The sequence below is a fragment of the Tasmannia lanceolata genome, unplaced genomic scaffold, assembly GCF_043159265.1.
Source record: "Tasmannia lanceolata isolate RefF3 unplaced genomic scaffold, GAP_Taslan_0.1 ptg000037l, whole genome shotgun sequence".
Lineage (NCBI taxonomy): Eukaryota > Viridiplantae > Streptophyta > Magnoliopsida > Canellales > Winteraceae > Tasmannia > Tasmannia lanceolata.
The window spans coordinates 42,074,430-42,080,786 of NW_027518714.1; positions in this window are offsets into that span (position 1 = coordinate 42,074,430).

Here is a 6,357-nt window from a genome sequence, read left to right on the forward strand (position 1 = left end):
GAGTGGAAACAACTTTCATATTTCCAATCAATGACCTTGGTTCTCAAATTCATAACAAAAAGCCAACAAATTCAAGATGAAAAGTTCAAGAGCAAACAATGAAAAGTGATCATCAGATATCGAGAGTACGAATCCATAGATGGAGGATGTCAAAGAACAAGTTTCGCTCTATGAAAGTCAAAAGCACGTATTAGAATCTTGGAAGAAGAAGATCCATTATCTCTTACCTGGAAATGCCGTCAAATTCTGTGAAAAAAAAAAAGAAAAGAAAAAATAAATAAATAATCAGTACCAGAGGGACCCTAGTAACCTAGATCGATTCCCAATTTGAACATCGGAAGGCCTCCTTTGGCCGAATAAATCCCAAAATCAGAACCCAACGTCAAAAGAATACCGGTTTGCAAACCCTTCGAGCCTGAATCAAATTCTCTTGAAAACCCATCAAACTAGGGGCATCCGCCCCGAACTACGCAAGACCTGATCCCTACACTGGGGTACGTAGGCAGCTCGGTTAAACCGAGTTCGGTCGATTCAAAAAAAAAGAAAAAAAAAAGAAGGACAAGTTCCAAAAGAAGAGAAACCAATTATTCCAGAAAGAAAAGAAAAAAGAAAAATCAATTAACCTTCAAACAATTTATTTTCAAACTAGGGGCATTTGCCCTGAACTACACACGTCCTAATTCCTACATGAGGATATGGAGGCAACCTGTTCACAGGTTTGGTCGAAATCTTTGTTGAGCCTTAAGCCATTCTTTGTAAAGCCCTATCCTACCTATAAAGTCCCTCCGGTGTTCAGATTTAATGATCTAGGTCCCGAAACACAAAAAGAAAAAAAAAAAAGAACGGAGTTTGAAGATCTGCTAGACTGAAAACCTGAAAGGGCGGTCTAGGCAAAATTTAAGATCATTTCCCTGCTAAGTTAAAAACCCGAAAGGGCGGCTTAGGCAAAAGCTAAGGGGATAGCCTGCTGGATCGAAAACCTAGAAAGGTGGTTCATGCAAAAGTTAAGGCTAGCGCGGTCCGCCAAGTTAAAAACCCTGAAGAGGTGACTTGGTCACGGTAAGAGAATCAGTATAAGAAGGCAACAGCCGGTATCAAGACTGAAGATCAACTGAAGTTCAAGCAAATTCAAGTGATATCCTCAAAACTGGGGGCATTGAAGCTAAACAATCTTAGGGGTCGTAATTAAATTCTTGAGGCATTACTGTTTCGAGGAAGAAGTCCGGTGTTTACCAATTGAAAAACTATTCCTTGAAAGGATAGACTTACCAAACAAAACATTAACTAAGTCAGAAGCATCACTATGTTTGTCAGTATAGTCAGTCAATCTTTATTATTCTAAGGGCTGCTCAATCCTTTGAGTAGTGCCTTTCATCTAAGTTTTCTCTTTAGAAAGAGTCAATTGTCGTTCCTATGTCCAAATGATGTAACTGTCTTGGTGAAGGAGGCCAGGCCTAGGCAGCTCCCTGCAATTATACCTGAAAGAGCTCGAGAATTTAGTCAAACAACTTCATTTCAAAGAAGATCAGCTCAGAAAAATTCAGAAGTAGAAACATCAGAAAGCCCAGCTTCCGTAAAAAGATCATACCCCAGGAAGACACCTTAAGCTTGGAAGAACCTCAGATGCAATGGTGGTTGAGCCAATTTCTCAGAAAGATGAACCATTCAAATTCATAATTCCCTTCCGGTTAGTTATCCTGGTCAAGAAATGTTTATCTAAACACCTGTCAAGAAGCAGATCCCGCTTTTCCATGTTAATATCCAAGAGAGTCGTTGTTCTAAATTACCAATCTCAAATGTCTTGTTCAAGGTTTCAGTTATCAAAATCCCCAGAAGACAAGACCAGCAGTCTCTTTGAGAAAAATCTTGTTGAAGTTTCATAAAAATGTTCCTAATCCATTCTTGCTAGTAATGGTTCTTCGTTCCAAAGGTTTGCCGTTTCATCATTCGTCAAAGTCCTAGTTTCCAACATCTTTGTCGGGCACGATCCATAATATCCCCGATTTCATTGAGTTCAAAAAAATAAAAAATTCATCAAATCCAATCTTACGTCAAATTCAAGTTCATGGAAAATCTCTAAATTCTTCGAGCCCGTTTGTGAACGGTACCTCTTTTCTCGAGCCCATTTGCAAATGGCCTCGTCTTCTCCTTGAGCCCGTTTGTGAACGGTGCCTCATCTCTCGAGTCCATTTGTGAATGGTTTCGTCTTCTCCTTGAGCCCATTTGTGAACGGTGCCTCATTTTCTGAGTTCATTTATGAATGGTCTCATGTCCTCCTTGAGCCCGTTTGTGGACGGTGCCTCATTTCTCAAAAAATCAAAAATTCATCAAATCCAATCCCCAATTCAAAAAATCCAATCCTACGTCAAATTCAAATTCATAAAAATCTCTAAATTTTTCATTGTTGAATTCATCAATCAAAGCTATCTTGAGTCGTCGAGCCCGTTTGTGAACGGTGCCTCATTTCTCGAGCCCATTTGTGAATGGTCTCGTCTTCTCCTTGAGCCCGTTTGCGGACGGTACCTCATTTCCCAAAAATAAAAATTCATCAAATCCAATCCCCGATTCAAACAAATCCAATCTTACGTCAAATTCAAGTTCATGAAAAATCTCATGTCCTCTTTGAGCCCTTCTGTGAAAGGTGCCTCATTTCTCGAGGCCGTTTGTGAATGGTCTCGTCTTCTCCTTGAGCCCGTTTGCGGACGGTACCTCATTTCCCAAAAATAAAAAATTCATCAAAACCAATCCCCGATTCAAACAAATCCAATCTTACGTCAAATTCAAGTTCATGAAAAATCTCATGCCCTCTTTGAGCCCGTTTGTGAACGGTGCCTCTTTTCTCGAGGCCATTTGGGGATGGTCTCGTCTTCTCCTTGAACCCGTTTGTGAACAGGTTTCTCATTCTCTGAGTCCATTTGTGAATGGTCTCATGTCCTCTTTGAGCCCGTTTGTGAACGGTGCCTCTTTTCTCGAGGCCATTTGTGAATGGTCTCATCTTCTCCTTGAGCCCGTTTGCGGACGGTACCTCATTTTCCAAAAATAAAAAAATTTATCAAATCCAAATCCTTAATTAAAAAATAAAAATAAAAATCCATTCCTACGTCAAATTCAAGTTCATAAAAAAATCCCTAAATTCTTCGAGCCCGTTTGTGAACGGTGCCTCATTTCTCGAGTCCATTTGTGAATGGTCTCGTCTTCTCTTCGAACCCGTTTGTGAACAGGTGTCTCATTCTCTGAGTCCATTTGTGAATGGTCTCATCTTCTCCTTGAGCCCGTTTGTGAACGGTGCCTCATTTTCTGAGTCCATTTGTGAATGGTCTCGTGTCCTCTTTGAGCCCGTTTGTGAACGGTGCCTCATTTCTCGAGTCCATTTGTGAATGGTCTTGTCTTCTCCTTGAGCCCGTTTGTGAACGGTGCCTCATTTCTCGAATCCATTTGTGAATGGTCTTGTCTTCTCCTTGAGCCCGTTTGTGAACGGTGCCTCATTTCTCGAATCCATTTGTGAATGGTCTCGTCTTCTCCTTGAGCCCGTTTGTGAACGGTGCCTCATTTCTCGAGTCCATTTGTGAATGGTCTCGTCTTCTCCTTGAGCCTGTTTGTGAATGGTGCCTCATTTCTCGAGTCCATTTGTGAATGGTCTTGTCTTATCCTTGAGCCCGTTTGTGAATGGTGCCTCTTTTCTCGAATCCATTTGTGAATGGTATCGTCCTCCTTGAGCCCGTTTGTGAACGGTGCCTCATTTCTCGAGTCCATTTGTGAATGGTCTTGTCTTCTCCTTGAGCCCGTTTGTGAACGGTGCCTCTTTTCTCGAATCCATTTGTGAATGGTATCTTCCTCCTTGAGCCCGTTTGTGAACGGTGCCTCATTTCTCGAGTCCATTTGTGAATGGTCTTGTCTTCTCCTTGAGCCCGTTTGTGAACGGTGCCTCTTTTCTCGAGTCCATTTGTGAATGGTTTTCTATCCTCCTTGAGGCCGTTTGTGAACGGTGCCTCATTATCCAAGTCCATTTGGGAATGCTTCTTATCCTCGTTGAACCCGCTTGTGAGCGGCGTCTCATCTCCTTCTAAAAACTGTTTGAGAGCGATCTTTGTCCTTTCCCTTCAGAATCCATTCGAAAATGATATCTCATTCTCTAATTGCCCGTTTGTGAACGGCGCCGCATCGAGTTTTTATTATTATTCAAGTTCTAGGGTTTCATCTAAGGTTTTGCATTATGTTAAGGTGCGTTGTATCTAGAGAGTCCTTTGTCGATTAAAACTACGCAAAATGGTTCTGTCATTTTTAACTTTGGTATTCAATGACTACGTCATCTCTACCAAAGAGGGGCATCTGTAGACACCCCATTTTGTTTTGTTTTAATCAACAAATAAATTAGTGTGTTAAATCCATGTGAGAACCCCCTCTATCATTGATTTATATGTTTTAGGTCATTAATATCTTGATCTGACTTTACGGATCATCAATCGGGACAAAATAAGCTAGGGTCACTTCATAGCCCGGACCCTGATTCCATTCCGAGACCCGATTTCCGTAAATCGTTAGATCAATGGCAGATCATGACCTGGGTCTAACCATCCAAAACCACCTAACCTCTCCTCTCATCCTAACCATTCAAACCTCACCTAACCTCACATAACCTCTCCTCCCATCATAACCATCCAAACCTCACCTAACCTCACCTAACCTCACCTAACATCACCTAACCTCACCTAACCTTACCTAACCTCACCTAACCTCACCTAACCTCCTATCCCATTCTCCTATAAATACCCTCTCATCTCACCAAAGAAAAGGGGGGAAAAAAAAGAAAAGAGGAGAGAACCCCTCTCTTAGAAAATTCAAGCCCTCTCTCTAGACCAAATCCCTCTTCTCCATAAGTTTGCATGGAATATCGTCTACAAAAAGGTATGTCTTTTGGAATTTTATTTTCTTTTCTATATTTGTAGGATTGAGTGTTGTTTTGCGTATATTTTGGTTGATGTCATGTTTAATTTTGTACTAGTTTGGCCTTGGTCATGTTCTCACTTATGCTAAATATAATTAATGTGTTAGGGTCATTAGAACCTATTTGCGATGGGATGTTGAAATCATTGGCTTGTTAGGGAATTTAGATTTCTTTTGGGAAAACAATTCATTAAAAATTTTGAACATTTACAAGAAAGAAAACTTGAATTTTACATGAATTATCAAAACCCATTTAATTTGGCTTACAAAACCTCCATCTTTCAATTGATAACAACAGCCCCCACTCCAATTTGATAACAACAGCCCCCACTCAATCTCAAGAACCCAATATCCATACCCCACCTTGCCAAGTAGATAAAAACAACCCCTTTTTCAAACATCCCATTTGAATCTAATCTCAGGCCCATTCAAGCCATTTTTCATATTCACCGTCTTTTAATCACTAAAAAAATAAGAACTATCAAAAGAAAACATGGGGGTGCCAATATCATTCCCGTCATAGTGCTAGCTGTTAGACTTTAAACAGATTTTTTCGACCTCTAAACAACAGAATCGTGGGAAATGGTTAACTACAAAGTAGTAGATATTTTCGTGCCGTTTCCAACGAGTATTCGTGCTAGATCAGACAGCGAGCGGTTAAAAAGTTAAGTCCAAAATGGTTGCGGCACACCTTTAGGCATTTCCAGTTTAATGTTGCTGTCCTTTTGTTTGCAACACAAATTCGAACCTCTAAATCACAGATTTACAAACAATGGAGAACTACAAAGTTGTAGCCCTATAAAAGATCTTTCCAACGCATGTTTGTACGTTGAATTTGGCCAAGCGGTTAAAGAGTTACGACAGTTTTAGTGGGCTGCATTTGTCAGATCTTTTAATGGTCAATGGTTTGTCGAATTTGTGCAATTGTCAAAACTTGGTTGTGTTAACGTCATTTTCCAAACCAAAATCGAAAGACATTAATCTAAAGTACATCCAACCTAAAATTAACAAAACTAAAATTCACCCATTTAAAATCCACTGATAAAAATCCGTTAAAAGCCATTAACCAAAAGACCACTAAAAATTTCAAATGAAACTAAAACCTTCTAAATAAACAACTTTAAAAGCTACCAAACACACTAAATACCTTCAGATAATAAAAGCTTCAAGAAAACTCTAAAAGTTTCCACAAACCCAAAAGAATTCGAGATTCCCAAGAGCCGGTGGATTCAAAATTCCTTTAGGAACCCTTAGAGCCCAATTTAGGAACACTGGTGTCGTGTCGTGTCGTGTCCTAAGTTTTAGGGAGTCCTAGGTTTTAGGGAGTCCTAGAGTCAGGAGTCCAGCCTCATCACGGACGTTTGCTATGTATAGCAACCGTGCCATAGGTTTAGTTACACTAGTCACCCGATC